Below are 18,696 nucleotides of genomic sequence, written 5' to 3'. Positions count from 1 at the left end.
ATTTATTCTTAGATGTCATTCAACAGACAATGTCTGTAGACTCCTTAATATTATGTTACATGCCCAGGGCCAGGATGCAGGTAATATGGCATTGGCATTAGATGCTGAAAAAGCGTTTGATAGGGTGTCAAGGCCCTTTCTTTTTCAGGCCCTGGGTAAATTTGGATTTGGCCCTAATTTTATTAAATGGATTCAGATTCTGTATTCTGCACCACACATACTATTTGCGATCAGTATAGAACCACTGGCACAGCTAATTAGGGGTAATGTAGATATCAAAGGGGTGGATGTGGGAGGAGAGGAACATAAAATATTGTTATATGTGGACAATGTTCTTTTATATATATAAGAACATAAGAAGAACATAAGAAAGTTTACAGATGAGAGGAGGCCATTCAGCCCATCTTGCTCGTTTGGTTGTTAGTAGCTTATTGATCCCAGAATCTCATCAAGCAGCTTCTTGAAAGATCCCAGGGTGTCAGCTTCAACAACATTACTGGGGAGTTGATTCCAGAACCTCACAATTCTCTGTGTAAAAAAGTGCCTCCTATTTTCTATTCTGAATGCCCCTTTATCTAATCTCCATTTGTGACCCCTGGTCCTTGTTTCCTTTTCAGGTCAAAAAGGTAATTGTCTATACCTTTTAGGATTTTGAATGTTTGAATCAGATCACTGCGTAGTCTTCTTTGTTCAAGACTGAATAGATTCAATTCTTTTAGCCTGTCTGCATACAACATGCCTTTTAAACCCGGGATAATTCTGGTTGCTCTTCTTTGCACTCTTTCTAGAGCAGCAATATCCTTTTTGTAACGAGGTGACCAGAACTGAACAAAATTCAACACTTCTCACAATATATCCGATCATCTTGTTGGCCTTTTTTATAGCTTCCCCACATTGTCTAGATGAAGACATTTCTGAGCCAACATAAACTCCTAGGTCTTTTTCATAGTTCCCTTCTTCAATTTCAGTATCTCCCATATGATATTTATAATGCACATTTTTATTGCCCGCATGCAATACTTTACACTTTTCTCTATTAAATTTAATTTGCCATGTGTCTGCCCAGTTCTGAATGCTGTCTAGATCATTTTGAATGACCTTTGCTGCTGCAACAGTGTTTGCCACTCCTCCTATTTTTGTGTCATCTGCAAATTTAACGAGTTTGCTTACTATACCAGAATCTAAATCATTAATGTAGATTAATAATAGCAGAAGACCTAATACTGATCTCTGTGGTACACCACTGGTTACCTCACTCCATTTTGAGGTTTCTCCTCTAATCAGTACTTTCTGTTTTCTACCTGTTAACCACTCCCTAATCCATGTGCATGCATTTCCTTGAATCCCTACTGCGTTCAGTTTGAGAATTAATCTTTTATGCGGGACTTTGTCAAAAGCTTTCTGGAAATCTAAATAAACCATGTTGTATGCTAATAAACCATGTCGTATGCTGATAAATATAGCTGAGCCTCTGAACTCAATACCTAATCTCATGAAATGTATGGAGGAGTTTGGACTCTTCTCAGGTTACAAAATAAATATGAATAAAACATGGCCCTGACCATGAATAAGATCCCTCATCAGATGAACACTTTGTTCTCTTTTAAATAGCCAGTGGTGGGCAACATACCTAATGAAAACTCCTTCACCTATTGAGCAATACTTTATTAAAATCCAGAAAGGGGAATATAGTGGAAAGCAAATAGCTGGTATGTACCAAGCCCTAGCTTCTATGGTACCGAACAATACATATTGTATTAGAAGAAAATGGGAAGACCAACTGCAACAGGAAATCACACTTAAAATGTGGGAAGACATATGCAGTGAGGCTCACAAAGTTACCAATGCAAATATATGGCGGGAATTTCAGTGGAAAGTTGTAAGTAGATATTATAGTGACAAAGATTAACGCTGCTTTGCCTGGTGACTGTTGGAGGGGTTGTGGAGAGGTGGGTAACCACCTCCATATGTTATGGACCTGCCCCAGTTTGGATAGGTTTTGGGAATCTATTTTCAGGACCAACAATAAGGTTTTTGGGGAAATTCTTTCTAGGAGCCTGTGGCAATGCGCCCCGCCCCTGTGTGCATTTGTGTGTTATGTGTTGTATGTTGCGTGTGTTAATGTTGGTGTATAGACATTGGTACACGGGATATAAACGGGTCTGTGTTTCACGTGTATTTAAAAGTGTAGATTTGTATTTAGGCACGAGGAGGGCACAAATCACTTCACGTGCTGGTTAAATGTAATATGTGAGCACAGGGTTGCACAGAATTAATTCACGTGCTGGGATTCAAGTGAATAATTAATTAATTAGTAATTGAATCCCAGCACAATAGTATATATAGACGCACATTTCATTCAGTCAGGGTTGGGTGTTCGAGAGTGGAGAACGGGTGTGGAGAAGGAGAAACTAAATAGTGAAAGAAAGCGTAAATATAAGTGTTGTACTCACCGTGGTTGTTTGTCTCTCCGTGCACCGTTTGTTAAGTGTTTAGTACGTTTTGTTTGTCTATTTATTTTGGCTACCAGTGCCGTGTCCTGTTTTTGTGTTCCAACCTTTTATTTGCTGTTCTGTTCTGTTTAATTATTAAATGCTGAGCACAATCACGCGCTCAGCTTTACCAAAACCCCATCTCTCTGTTTATTTATTTCCTGCATCTGGTCTGACGCCACCCACTCCGGCCGTCTTTGTGACAGAGCCCCAGATAGCAATACTGGAAGTAATACCTGAAATTGTGGAAGGTAGAAGCCGCGTATACTTGCTCCAAATTTTATTCGCAACTGCAAAAAAAACTATCACTTCAAGCTGGCTTAAAAAGGATCCTCCAACATATGGAGAATGGTTAAGCAAAGAACAAGATGTATTTGTTATGGAAAAAATAACATACTTGTTGAGATTGCAATTGGACAGATTTACAGAGAGATGGGCGCCACTTATTGCTATCCTTGAACTATAATTAATTCATGCCTACTGTATACATGATTATGACATCCTCTGAGATTGCATTTATTGGGAAATATAATGTTTATAACCTTAAAATAAATGAGATACACTGACCAACCCTGTTTATGTTATTTAAATTTTATTTCTGTTTAATATACCATTGATGAAGACTGCTATGGAATTTGAAGTACTTATTGTATATAAAAAAGCCAATGTGATGGAAATGTAATGAACATTTTTTATGTAATTTTTTATTTTTTTTACATTGTGTTGTATTTAAATTTTATTATTTTGTTTTTGTCTTGTCTTGAAAACAATAAAACAAATAAACACTAAGTTGAAAAAAAAAAGACATCATAAACTGCCCTAATCAGGAAACTGATGTGAGGGGCCTCTCAATTCCACAACTTTCCCCATTTGAGTTCCCTTTTCCCTGACTCCCTCCCATGTAGTCCACGCCCCCTGCTGCTTCATCATGGCCATCTTGCACTCTCTCTTCCTCAACAACTGAGCGCACCTCAGCTTGTGTCAGCTTGCGCTTCCTTCACTGTGACTGTATCCCACCGTGGAGTAGATGCAGTCAGGACAGGCTTTACCTCTTTCTAGGCCTTATGCAGTGGATAAACAGGTGCCCCCCTTTCAGCCACTGTATGAATAGCTAAACAAGGCCAAGGCCGTGTGAAAAGGCCATTTGAAGAGGCAGGATTCGCCATGAGAATGCCGGGGCTCCGGGAGCCCAGAAGTAGGTCAGTTTAGGGGATGTTGATCCCAAACAGTGTAGAGGGTTTGCGTAGTAGTAGGTTCCTGGAGCGGGACGTTCCTTTTAGTGGGACTTTTATTTTTAGCTTTGTTTTGTTTTGTTTTCTTTACTAAATCTGGCGGTAGGATTACCATTGTTGGTAACCTAGCATCGGGGCCTGTGTTAATTAAATCTGCACACCTGTGAGGCGTGTCAACCCCCAATGCTCTGTGTCTGTGTGACAGAGAAAGAATGAATCTTGGTTATAACTCTCCCTCCCGACCTGTGAGGGTGCTGTGTAAAGGGAACAGTGTGCCCCGGACTGTATAGTTTGGCAATTCATTCCAGGGAAAGGTGGAAGTCGGCCATCTAGAAAGGGGGCGGAGCCACAGTACACCAAGTCATCACCCCAGACGGGAGGCGATTGGCGGAAAAGCAATTGCACTTGCTAAGCAAGAGGGTGTGGCTGAAGGTACAAAAGGGGATGTGGCCGAGTGAACTGCTCCTTTGTTATGGTTGCGAGAGAACCGCTGAAGGACTGTAAACCAACCGTGAGTGTTTAGTGTTTGTTTGTTTTGTCAATCTAATTGTACTTGTTTGTTCCTGTTAGACGGTTAACACGTACCCGGGAGCTGTCGCTAAAGGCCAGCACCAACCCGGAGAGCACTGCACTACTGTTCACTAATAAACTGTATTTCAACACTTGAACGTTAACACTCACTCTGGACTTGTGATCGTGTTTGTGTCTTTGTGTGTGTTTATACTGTGTTTATTATTTCGGGTCCGAACCCAGAGGTTTCACTGTGCAGTTGTGCCCCGCCCCTGTGCATATTTTGTGTTTTATGTTGCATGTGGTGTGTTAATATTGGTGTATATGTATTGGTGCACGGGATATAATGGGGTTATGTAAAATATATAGTTGTATTTAGGCAGGGGATTGCAGAATCACTTCATGTGCAGATAAAGTATGTAATAGTATGTGAGCACAAGGAGTGCACAAATTAGTTCATGTGCTGGGATTCAAGTGAATGATTAATTAGTAATTGAATCCCAGCACAGCTGTATATATAGAGTCAGTTTTCACGCACACAGGGTTGTGTGTTCAGTGTGGAGAGAACGGGAGAGAGGAGGAGAAAGAATAATAACAAAAGATATAAACAATTGCTACGCATGCTGGAAGACCAGCACGATATTTGTTTGTTTCATCCACTGATTGTTCTTGTCTGTTCGTTTGGCCATTGTGCCGTTTTGTTTGTTCAATGTTTGTGTTTTGTTAAATCTTTTTATGTATTGCAAGCGCATTCACATTTCACTCGCAGTGCTGTGTATGTTTCTTCCGGTTCTGACATCACCGCTCAGGCCAGCTTGCCACAAATACACATTGCTGTGTATTGCCTGGGATTATTATTTATGGTCGCCAAATGACCCGGTTATAAAAACAAATAAAGGATTGTTTGGACCACGAACTTTGTTGTCTGTCATCTGTTTAAGCATTGCATCACATCTACACCTGCACACTGCAAACCACTTTGCCACAGTCTGCCTCATTATTAGTCAGTGATGACCCACACACGTAACAAATCCCTGTTACATTTGCTTACAGGCTTGTTCCTCTGTCTTTCTCAATCGGTATGACATTTGGGAGGGTTCAGTACAAAAGTAATTGATGTATTCATGCTTGCTTACTGTGAACAGGATGTCTTGCTGTGGTGACGTCAGACCAGAAACACAATCTCAACTCCAGGAAGTAGCGGGGCGAAACTGAGGCACTACGGCGCTCAATATTTTATTAAATAATAATCAAACAAAAGATTCAAATAAATACAAAAGAAAAGGGCACGTTGGCCAAACAAACAAACAACAAACAATAACAAATATCGTGCTGGTTTATTAACCAGCACGTTTAGCAATTGTTATTTCTCTGTGTTTTTCTATTACCTCCTCTCCACACCTCTCTCCACTCTGAACCCTTCCTCCAACAAAGAAAGTTGCAGGCTTTTATACTCTGGACGAGGGGTTAACTAGCTATTAATTATCTTATTACCCCTTGGCCATAGTCTGCATGAGTTTAATAAGGATGCATGACTGTCAGCTAGTTAAACAATCAGCAGCTGATCAGTCATGCATCCTCATGAGGTTTTAAAATAAAAAATACAAAATACATAATGGCGGCGAAGTTTCGTCTGTGCAGCAAACAATAATAATACAAATAATAAGAAACAACACACATATATATAGGGGCGAGAGACTCTGTCACACTTACTAGAAAAATAAATGTAGAAAAAAAGCTTTTTGAAACCAAGCAGCACAACAGAATGGCATATTAGGTAAAACAAAACAAAGAGACATTGCTGACTGAAACATATTGCTACAGACTGATGAGTCAAAATGTGAGGTTTGGCAGATCCATGAAAGTAAGGAAAATTGTGTAAAGTATTGGAAAATAGGCAGTTGTTGCTTGAGGTGAGAAATAGCCACAATGACATCCATTGAATTGGTTGCAAGATACAAATTGCAAATTCAGAGTGACATAGGAATGGATCTGGTACTTTCAATCAGTTTGTAATTTCTTGGAACTTGCAGTCTTGGTTTGAAACACAAACCCACAATGAAAAAGAGTGGATGCCTTTTTGCTACCTTTTTTAATTGTTCTAGAAAATGCTTACAGTTATTTAACCACCAAACCCATTCTGTCACAAGTGCTCTTCACAGTTTTTACATACATTTTGTAGTTGCTTTTTAAAGATTCAGTGGAATAGTCAGATTTAATTCTGAATAAAACAGGAATACCTTTACTTCCCATGTTTGACTTGGGGTTGTCTTCATGTATATTGATTTCCTAAAATACCCACCTGCCTAAAGAGAGTTTCAGGCCTTTTTTTTTAAAGTGGCAATAACCAAGCACTACTTGGTGGAGACAGCTAACTTGTACCAAGTCCTTGCGATTGTGTGTCACCCTTTTGAATGCCAAGTACCAATGGCAAAGCTAAATGCTGTTAAACAATGATTTTTGTGTCACAAGTACCATTTAACTAAAACCAGGTGTGAACAGGTTGGCTGCAGGGGTGACATCAGACCGAAAACACAAACAAGGCAATTGCGGGGTGTATGAGACGCAATGGCACTCACCATTTATTAAATAATAATACACTTTTAAATAAACACAAAACAAAATGGCACGATGGCCAAAATAAACAAACACAGAACACAAAAGCTATACACAAGTAGTAGGCTGGTATAAACCAGCATACATAGCAATTGTTATTTAGATTTAAGACTCAAGTCTCTCGTTCCGCCTGTACACTATCTCCTCCTGTCTGGAAAGTGGTAAGTTTTTATAGATACAAACCGATGAATTAACTAGCTCTCAATTATCTTATTAACACCTCGGCCATAGTTTGCACAAGTTTAATAAATCTGCGTGACTGTCAGCTAATTCAATAATCAGTAGCTGATCAGTCACACATTCTCACGAGAGTACTCAGATACAAAATACAAACAATAACAGTAATGGCAGACAGCTTTTTGTCTATCCTGCATTTTAAATAATAACAATAATAAGGGCTTTTCATTGGTCATATTCAGTGGCTCTCAAAAGTATTCACCCCCCTTGGACTTTTCCACATTTTATTGTGTTACAACATGGAATCAAAATGGATTGAATTAGGAGTTTTTGCCACTGATCAACATAAAAAAGTCCATAATGTCAAAGTGAAAATAAAATCTAAAAATTGTTCTAAATTAATTACAAATACAAAACAGAAAATAATTGATTGCATAAGTATTCACCCCCTTGAGTCAATATTTGGTAGAGGCACCTTTGGCAGCAATTACAGCCATGAGTCTATTTGGATAAGTCTCTACCAGCTTTGCACATCTGGACACTGCAATTTTTGCCCATTCTTCTTTGCAAAATTGCTCAAGCTCCATCAAGTTGGATGGGGACCCTTGGTGAACAGCAATTTTAAACTCTTTCCACATATTCTCAATTGGATTGAGGACCGGGCTTTGACTGGGCCACTCCAGGACATTGACCTTTTTGTTTTTAAGCCACTCCAGTGTGGCTTTGGCTGTATGTTTGGGGTCATTGTCCTGCTGGAAGATTAATCTTCTCCCAAGTCCCAGGTCTCTTGCAGACTTCAGCAGGTTTTCTTCCAGGTTTTCTCTGTACTTTGCTGCATCCATTTTGCCCTCTATCTTCACAAGCTTTCCAGGCCCTGACGCAGAGAAGCATACCCGTAGCATGATGCTGCCACCACCATGCTTCATGGTAGGGATGGTGTTCTCAGGATGACGTGCGGTGTTAGGCTTGTGTCAAACATAGCGCTTCGCGTTGAGGCCAAAAAGCTCTATTTTGTTCTCTAGAATCTTCTTCCACTTGGTCTCAGAGTCTCCCACATGCCTTCTGGCTAGCCGAGATTTGATGTGAGTTTTTTTCAACAATGGCTTTCTTTTTGCCACTTTCCCATAAAGGCCAGTTTTGTGAAGCACCAGGGCTATTGTTGCCATATGCACAGTATCTCCCAGCTCAGCCGTAGAAGACTGTAACTCCTTTAGAGTTGCCATAGGCCTCATGGTGGCCTCCCTGACTAGTGCCCTTCTCGCCCGGATACTCAGTTTTTGAGGACGGCCTGTTCTAGACAGATTCACAGTTGTGCCATATTCTCTCCATTTCTTATTAATGGACTTTACTGTGCTCCGGAGGATATTCAATGCCTTGGAAATGTTCTTATATCCTACCCCTGATTGGTGCTTTTGAAGAACCTTATTCCGGATTTGCTTTTAATGTTCATTCGTCTTCATGATGTAGTTTTTGTTAGGAAATGTACTAACCAACTGTGGGACCTCCTAGAGACAGGTGTATTTAACCTGAAATCATGTGAAACACCTTAATTGCACACAGGTGGACTCCATTCAACTAATTATGTGACTTCTAAAGACAATTGGTTGCACCAGAGCTTATTTAGGTGTGTCATAGCAAAGGGGTGAATACTTATGCAATCAATTATTTTCTGTTTTATATTTGCAATTAGAACAATTTGTAGATTATATTTTTTGACATTATGGACTTTTTTGTGTTGATAAGTGGCAAAAACTCCTAATTCAATCCATTTTGATTCCATGTTGTAACACAATAAAATGTGGAAAAGTCCAAGGGGGGGTGAATACTTTTGAGAGCCACTGTACAATGCAATAAACACACAGTAATAAAAATACAGTACACCCTCGCTATAACAAACCTGTTGGGGTCCAAGCCTTTTGTTTGTTATATCGAGGGGTTTGTTATAGCGAAAGGACAATTACATGTACCTGTTCATCTCATGTATGCAGTATTCTGCCTTTGCTTTATCCTATTAAAACACAGTACAAAAAGCAAAAAAAACGAATTGAAGCTGAACTTTTATTCAAAATCAATCTGACATGAATCATTTCAAAGTGCACCAAATCTTAATCTAACGTGAAAGAATCCCAAACTGAGCTTTCATTCCAAATCAACCCAACATGAAAAGTTTGACATGGAAAGTTCCTAAAGTTTTGTTGTTGTTTTTTTTTTCTTTTATTAAATTTGCTCTGCCGCAGGGTTGCTGAACAAGCTAAAAAACAGAGTGCTTTTTGACAACCCATATTCACGTCACAACAGAGATATGCCAGCATTACCAGTTTCCAGCTTTGTTGCAACATAAAATTATTTTTGTTTTGGGGGCATAGTTACACAGTGCACGCTTTTTATTAAGACAAAAGAGTTGACTTCACTGCGGAGGTTTGACCTTAAGGAGAGGAAAAATGTCACAATCAAGGACCTTTTTGGATAAATATATGGGTTACTATCTGTGTTCCATTTTAAGGAGTTGTAGTGATCGCGGTGCTTTGGCACACAGTCACAGCAGTGTACACAGTGCCTTTGGTGCTTACACACCTTAGTGCACTTGGTACTCGGTGCTCCCTGTGTGCACGGTGCCCTCGTTGCTTTGGTACCTCAGGCTACCTTGATAACATGTAGTGCCTTATAGCACTACAGCGCACTTGCACACCTCCCCAGCTACGCAACGCTCTTGGTGCTGCACCTGGGTGACTGACAGTGTCACCCCATCCGTGCACATCCTGTGGGGCTATGTTGCCCCCGGAGGATGATTACCAATGGTGCGTGAGCTGTTTGGGAGTGGAACACGCCACTTTGGCCTCGGGGGATGAGATCTTTTGCCAGGTCTTGCAAAAGTCTTTTAACCTTGCACCCTACGTAATAGGCTCCGAAGAGCATCCGGGTTGCCCCACAGCTCGCCCAGTATGGCCAGGCCATCAGCGGCACTGGGAGCCCCGGCATCCCCTCTCCTCCAGCTGTCACAGAGCCCGTACGTGCTCTGTGCCCAGCCGCAGAGGCCACGCCAGCGCAGCCGCTCTCCCTCTACAGAGCAAAGCGCAAGGTGAGTCAAGCACTTGCGCCAGGTGAGGGACATTATGGACCTAAAGGCCCAGATGGCCCAGGTCCTGGAGCTCTTGGCCAGGCAGCAGGCTCCTAACCCTGCTCCAGCCCTGGTTACCTGTCAGAGGACATAGTAGCAATTATAAAAGGTTGCCTCTCCCTGTTTCATCAGGGATCGAGAGTTCCCCTGGTGTGTTTCCAGAGACTACAGGGCCTGATAGCCACAGCCACATCGGTCATGGAGCTCGGCCTACTCCGAGGCGCCCGCTCCAAGCGTGGCTCAACACCTTCAAGCTACACCCTAAATGCGACAGATACCGTCGGCTGACAGTATCCCGTGCATGTTTGGTAGACCTACGTTGGTGGAGACAGACCTCCCACCTCCGCAGAGGTGTGCATCTAGGAGTAGTGCTGAATCGTCAAGTGGTGACGACAGATGTCTCCAACACAGGTTGGGGTGCAGTCTGGGAAGGCAGAGTAGTTCGCAGGTCCTGGTCTGGACCCTGGACGTCCCTGAACATAAACATGTTGGAACTGTGGGCGGCTCACCTCGCTCTCCAGCACTTTCTCGGGGTGCTCCACGGGAGACATGTGTTAGTCCGGACAGACAACACATCGGTAGTAGCGTATGTCAACCACCAGGGTGAACTGATGTCCGCAGGGTTGCATCGTGTAGCCTACTGGCGTTGCAGGCAGCTGCTTTCCTATCTGTGGTATGTGAGTCGACTGCCTGTGTGGTATTGATTTAAAGGATTGAGTGTTGTTGTTTTTTTCCAGCCTCCACTCGGGTGCGAGCACGTCCGCCACCGGGGCCTGTGTGTCTCCTGGTATATGCTATGCACTGACCAGGTGTGTAACTACTTCAGCTGCTCCCAGTGCTTTGGTAGAAATATTGAAAGTAGAAAGTAGATTTTTAGAGTCAAAAGAGAGCTCAGGATCAAAGACAAATCCAAGATTCCTTGCTGCAAAGGAAGGTCAAGTTGATTGTTATCAAAGGACAGTGAAAAAGAGGGTTTTCTCAACTGATGTCTGGATCCAATCAGCACAACTTCAGCTTAAAGAGTAAGTAGCAGGGTTCCAAAAAATACATGACTCCATGTGTATTCTTACACATATTTTGAAAAGAGCTTTGAAACAGACTTTAAAGTTATAAGTGTAAAAAAGTTGTCAGGATGTTGTGACAAGGATGTCTGTAGGGGTGACGTCAGACCAGGAAATAATTGCACAACACAAGGCAAATGCAGGGTAAACATGCTACGGCGTTCTTATTTATTAAATTAAATAACAAAACTAAAGGCCACAAGGGCCTGTCGCAAGCTGGCCTGAGCAGTGACGTCAGACCCGGAAGAAACACACACAGCACTGTCAGTGAAATGGAGAAATGTGTTTGCTTGCACGTTTTAATAAATAAAAAGTCTGAACAAAACACAAGACACTTAACAAAACAAAACAGCGCAGTGGCCAAAAACAAACAGACAAACACAGTGGACATAAACTAAACAAGTATCATGCGAGTCCTCCCACACGAGTAGCGTTTGTTATTTTTCTTTTATAATTACTCTCCTTCTCTCGCTCTCTCTCTCTCCCGTTCTCCACTCTCGAACACATAACCCCAGTGAAACTTTCACCCGCACGAGTAGCATTTGTTATTTTCTTTTGTTAATTTTTTTTTAATTTAGAATCTCAAATTATTTTATCCCCAAATTTTCCCAATTTGGAATGCCCAATTATTATTATTGTTTCTCCTTCACCGCGGTGATTCCCAATGCTCAGGAACCCAATGCTCAGTGGGCGTCCTCCGATCCCACGGGCCAATCGGCATCTTTTTTACACCCAGAAACTAGAGAGCGGATGTCTGCAGACTACCCGCCTCTGGAGGACAAAGACCAGCCCAGCAAATTTCCACTCAATACCCCTTTTACTGAGAAGTGATTGTGCCGTCCTCGTATCTAAATACATTCATTTGTCTTTTCTTCTCCAAACAGTCTTCTGTTCTCTCCAACTCTCCACCCAGACAAAGGATTTCTCCTGGCTTTTATAGTATGTGGCTGGAGCTCAATTAATCAAGAATTAACAATTGCCTAATTAAGGCTCCAGCCACATTCTCACATGTATTTCTGGCAGGAAGGAATTTAAACCCCTCCCTGCCAATCCAAAACAAACAATAGCAAAATCATAATAATAATAGAAACAAATACATACTTATATATAAAAACGGAAATAAATCATAACAATAACAACAAAATAATATATACATTAATAAAGGGGTGGCACCCTGTCATAGATGTTAACAATGAAAAGAACAATTACAGGTATGTTATTTAAACAGTTGTAGCAACACATGGGGACATATAACGCTACAGTATATTTTTCGTTATTAAACTTACTCTTTAATATCACTGAGACACAGTGTAACAGTAGGGCAGGCCACGATTATTGCATGTTAAACAAAGTGCACAAAGCCTGCCTGCTGTTAACAACCAGAGAAAGGACTATAGGGAGCTGATAAACATTGGCAAGTAACAGGTTAAAAAGAAATGTGTTCAGGATAATTGGTTAATTGGGTAACTGGGTAATTGTAAATTCCGGAAATTCCATGCTTTCAGTAGGAAAGGTGGGTGTAGCAGGGCGGTAGAGAGCCCTGCACGTATTATTTATTTATTTATTTTTAGATCGGGGTCTCCCCCTCTGCCCCTGTGCAGTGTATTTTGTATTTGTTTTGTTTGATTTTATTTATGTATTTATATGACGGCGAAGTGCCGTATGTTTTGTTATTCTTTTGTTTATAGATGTGACGGCGTAGCCTTTTGTTTGTTATTATTTAGTAGCGTGGATGGGAAACCCCATCCACACAGTAATTTAATAAACTCGTGCAGAGTACCTGCTGGTCCCACCTCCGCCAGCAGAGGGTGAGTTCCTGCTGGTTCTGCCTCCACCTCCGTGGGAGGACGACTTGCCGCTCCCACCTCCACTAGCAGAGGTAGAGTGCAGATTGTGGCCGAGGGGTAATAGGATAATTACTAACTAGTTAAACCCCTCGGCCACGATATAAAAAGCCTGCAACTCTCCATGTTCGGGGTTGGTGTATGAGGAGCAAGAGTGGAGAGAGCGAGGAGAGAAAAACGAGACTAAAACGAGACTAAAACGATACAGGATCAGTGAAGGCTACAGCTCGGCCTGACCTGTGTTGTTGTTGTTGTTGTGATTTGTTTTTGTTTAACTATTTATTTTGCTCTGTGAGCACAGTTTCTTTTTGTTAAAATATTTGATTTATTTTTGTTATTTGAAAATAAAACGGCGCGACACATCATATACTTTAAACTGCAGTGCCTGGTGTCAGAGTGCTTTACTTTCCTGCTTCTGCCGTGACATCACCGCCCAGCCACGCTGTCACAGTGGGGAATTCAATTAATCAAGGATCAAGTGGGAGGATAGAAAACATTGGTGCAGACAGATTTGGAGGCCATGTTGCTGAAAGGAGTGGGTGATTCGCGAGATGGTGAGACAATTAAAACTGAACATATTGTGAAGGTTGTAGTAGGAAGTGTAGTGAAGTTAAAACAAGTGAAGTGAGGGAAATAGCTATAATTATTGTGTGGGGCAGTTACCGTGTTTAAACCAAGCCACATTCATCTTTGTTTCGATAGTGTTTTTTACAGTTATTGTTTTTTTTGTTCTTTCCGACAGAAAATAATTCCTTTGTTGTTGTAAACCCAAAAAGCGGGGAAAAAAGAAAGCAAAGAAAATCTTCCAGTTGGGCTGGAAGACGGCAAGTAGTGTTCAGTTAGTATTCAATAAAATTGTGCCAAACCGGCATTTCAGCCCAAAACCCCTGGTTTTCTATGTCTTCTTGCTCCCCAGCCCCTCTGCTCCTGTTACACACGGGTAGATAGCAAAAGAGGCATATTTTTCAGAACGATTCAAAGATAAATAAATCTGAACATGTAAATACTGAAAAGAAGGGGAGCTAGGACCGAACCCTGAGGAACCCTAGAAGTCACTGGCAGAGAACCTGAAGTAACAAATACCACCCTGTGACAGGGTGGCTGAGCGGTGACGTCAAGGCAGAAGCAGTCACTGTTCCTGTATATTTTAAAGTTTGTTTTCTCTCTCCTTGCTCTCTCCACTCTCGCTCCTCATACACCCACCTTGAGTGCAGCGAGCTGCAGGCTTTTATGCAGGTGACCATCTCCCAATTAGCAACAAATTAAATCATTTAATTAATTCGGGAGATGGCCACCTTCTGCACAAGGTTTTTATAATAGTGGATGGGGCTTCCCATCCACACTACCAAACAGAATGAAATAAAAACAAAAACATTTGGCTACGCCGTCACTAAACAAAACAATAACACAACCCACGACGCTTCGCCATCATGTATACTTTAACAAATACAATAATAATAATAATAATAAGAATAATAATAATAATAATAATAATAATAATACGACTGCGACTGCAACAACTAAAATAAACAAATGCAAAACAATACAAAACACTGCACAGGGGCGGAGTGGTACCCCGGTCTAAAAATAAATAAACAAATCAATGTATAGGGCACCAAATACCTCCCATTGTAACAAATACCACCCATTGTAACAAACTGACACCTAGAGGAAATGTAAGATTTAAACCACTCAAGGTACCAACATCAGATTTGAGTCAATCTCACATGGTGTACAAGATCAAAAGCAGCAGTCAGATCAAGCAGTAAAAGAAGAGACAAGTTTACTAGTTTGCCTGTAACAGAAGATCATTAGTGACCTTTAGCAGCACTGTTTCAGTACTGTGTAAAGATCTAAGTATAGATTGAAACTGTTCAAAAAGGTTATTATGTTTGAGATGTTCACCCAGTTAAAGAGCCACCACTCGTTAGTATATAGTATAGTATAGTAGTACTATAGAACAGTAGTATTCTCATTTTACTATAGTACAATACTATAGTGTTTTTATAGTAATACTATAGTACTTTCTTGTAAGGGTAAACTGTGGCAGTGGCTATCAAAGGTGCTCAAAATAATAATGAAAACAAAAGGCACAAAGGAAAAGTTAAAATAAAACGCAGTAATAAAACTACAAAATAAAAGGTGCTGCTTTATGCAGCATTCCCAACCGTCGCTAATCTATTCAGTCTTGAACAAAGAAGACTACGCGGCGATCTGATTCAAGCATACAAATAGTACAGATTAGACTCAAGTGGGATTCAAAGGAGTGTTAAATTTGAAGGAAGGAAGCTGGCACCGCCATCGATATTAACAGTACTGTATATCTCAAAAATATAATTCTTCTTTCATTGCCAGTGTAGGTGCATTGTGCTACCATGGTAACTTGTTTAGAAAAGCTTGTGCCCAGCTAATGAAAATAAAACAAACAAGATCTGAAGGGTTTAGAAATAACTGAGAACTGAGTGGGCGGAGATGGAATTGTATTTATTTTAACATTTCCAAAACAATAATATGATTTTATACCATATTAAATAGTCTGCAGAAAATAATAGTTCAGTGGTTAGGGTCGTGGGCAGCCAATTACAAGGTCATTGGTTCCATCCGTGGTTTGGGAACACCATCTCCAGCTACTCTGTTTGTGAGTGGGTGCTGGGTGTAAAAGTCTAATGCGGTTGGATGTAAAACTGACTGCATGTCCTTACTGTGTATCTGCATCATGGAAACACACACTCCTAAACAATGTCTATTATTTAAATATGCATTACCTTGGGATAGAATTAAAATGCTAGAAAGACCTGAATAGAGAAGCTATACTTTGAGAACAAACATGCATAGACATACATATAAATGTTTATGTTTATTATTATTATTATTATTATTATTATTATTATTATTATTATTATTATTATTTAGACATGTCCAACAGCAACCTAAAGCAAATATGGCGACCAAGTGGCCAACTTTGACATATCTTGAAAACACATTTGGTGTTTATATACTGTAACTACATGGTTAGTGGCAATTCTTTGCTAGTTAATTTTGACTATACCTAGGCTTCTGTTTTTCAGGTTTTATTAATTGTATTTTTTGGGGCTTATTTGAGCTATTTTCGAGTTTTATGTAAATCGTTTTTTTCGTGGCTTTTGTTTTTGATATACTGTATGAAATTAGTGTTTTCGGTTACTTTCCAAAATGCTTGAGCATTTTTTTTTGTGTCAAAATATGCAAAGTAACTTGACAGTACTTGCACACTTAAGTTGTCCCTTCTTTCCTTTGCTGTCTTCCACAACGAAATCCCTACAGTCACGGGCACATTCTTCTTGGGTTTTTGTGTGTAGGCATTTTTGTACATTTCGCCACAATTCTATTTTAAATCCTATGTATCTTAACTGTAATACAGCTTTAAATCCTGCTAACAAGCCTCCATCCTGATTGTAATCTCGTTTTAAATCTCGCAAGCGGAGTCTCCAAAAGAAATGTAGGAATGTGCTGTCACTCAGTAGTTGGGGCGGGTTTAAAGTATTCAGAATGAATCAATGACAGACACAAGTCAGGAAGGCGGGACATTGACCAGCACCACTGGGAAATGTATTTATTATTATTTTTGTAGTAGGTTTTATTTTTTTTAAATGGGAAAAGGGTAAAGTCAACATCAATAGATTAAACTTTTCCACAGTTTTTTCAGTGTTTTCCGGTGTTTATTGGATATCCACCGATTTAATTTTTTTTGTATCTGGGTTTTATCAGTTAAACCGAAAATCAGAAGCCCTAACTATACCCATAATGCAAATGACAAAGAGAATCACATACATGAAATATATGTGTACAAAATTCTTAGAATTTACTTTTCAGAGATGCATTTGGACATGAAATCCTTTACTGGAACCATACAAATTATATATATATATATATATATATATATATATATATATATATATATATATATATATATATAGTAACACAATTGCACTGACTCGGGTTCGTGCCCCTTTAAAAATACGACCCAGAAACACAGGAATGGAGTTTTTCAGCGCTGTCATGCTATTATTTTAATAAACACAAAAATAAAACAAAATACAAACAAACACCTAACTCCGTTTGGAGCGCTTACTAAACAGGTATTTCCCTGACTAACTTGCAGGACAGCTAAGCTGTTTACCTGACACACAAAACCAACACTAACACGCTTAACCAAGCACTTACTCTCAGGACTGCTCGGAAGCAGAGTACCTTCCATCTGCCTCCTTCTACTCATCAGCCTCGAGCAGACTGACTGCTCTCCTTTTAAACCCCGCACCTGGATCTAATTTTCCCATAACGCCCAGGTGTGGATGATAATTAATAATAAAACAATTAAACAATTAAACTAAACAATAGCAAAACAATCAAACAAAAAAAGGTGCATTCTCTCGCAGGGAGGTTTTAACCCCCTCCCTGCTGTCTCACACAACCCGCTGTCGTACACATCCCCCCCCCCCTTGTCTTTTCAAGACACAGGCCATTCGACGGCCACCCCCTCCCCTAAAACACAACCACCCACCCTCAAGTCCATAAATGTCCTTTCTCGCCCTCTTCCACGGGCAGGCTTGAGGGTGGATCGGTCCACGTCCCGGCTCAGCCAGGTAGGGACCGCGCACCGGTGATGAGGGACCCCACCGGTTTGTCAGGGGCGACCTGGAACGACAACCGGGGCACTGGAGGCTGCAGCAGCGGGCAGAGGTCTGCAGCTGGGACCCAGTGCAGCGACGTCTGGTCACCAAGGGGGAGCGAAGCAGTAACCAGGGGGAGCGTAAGCGACGTCTGGGAGCAGCGCAGCGACGTCTTAGTGTCCGGGAGGAGCGGAGCAGGGAACCAGGTGGAGAACTGTGCCCGATTCTGCTGACTCCTGGGCTCTAGGTCTAGTGACGGGAGGTCCAGCCTAACCGACAGGGTGTCCAGGAGCAAGGGGCGAGGGACCGGACGCAGCGATGCCGGACTGGACTGTAGGGTTGGTGGTCGGGGCTGTGGTCGAGGTATGCTCTTCACCTCCCCTCTGGGCTCCGGAAGTGGCGGCTCCTCCCCTCTGGGCTCCGGAAGCGACGACTCCTCGCCTCTGGGCTCCGGAAGCAGCGGCTCCTCCCCTCTGGGCTCCGGAAGCGGCGGCTCCTCCCCTCTGGGCTCCGGAAGCGGCGGCTCCTCCCCTCTGGGCTCCGGAAGCGGCAGCTCCTCCCCTCTGGGCTCCGGAAGCTGCGGCTCCTCCCCTCTGGGCTCCGGAAGCGGCAGCTCCTCCCCTCTGGGCTCCGGAAGCTGCGGCTCCTCCCCTCTGGGCTCCGGAAGCTGCGGCTCCTCCCCTCTGGGCTCCGGAAGCGGCGGCTTCTCTCCTCTGGGCTCTGGAAGCGAAGATAGCAGCTCCTCCCTCTCTGGCTCGGGAGACTGTGGAGATGGGCTAGCCTGCTCCCATTTCTGGAGCAACAGCTCCAACTCTGTTGGCTCCCTTTTCTTCAGCGGTGCCAACCCCCACTCGCTCATCTGTTTCTCCATTCTTGCAGTCTGCTCTATTTGAGCAGCAGTATTGCGATTGATTCGCGCAATTAACTCCTCGATGCTCTCCATTTCTAGGGTCGTAGGGGCGCCCACACACTCTGCCACCATATGTAACACGATTGC

This window comes from Acipenser ruthenus, chromosome 2 (assembly GCF_902713425.1).
Source record: "Acipenser ruthenus chromosome 2, fAciRut3.2 maternal haplotype, whole genome shotgun sequence".
Taxonomy (NCBI): Eukaryota; Metazoa; Chordata; class Actinopteri; order Acipenseriformes; family Acipenseridae; genus Acipenser; species Acipenser ruthenus.
This window is presented reverse-complemented; position numbering follows the sequence as displayed.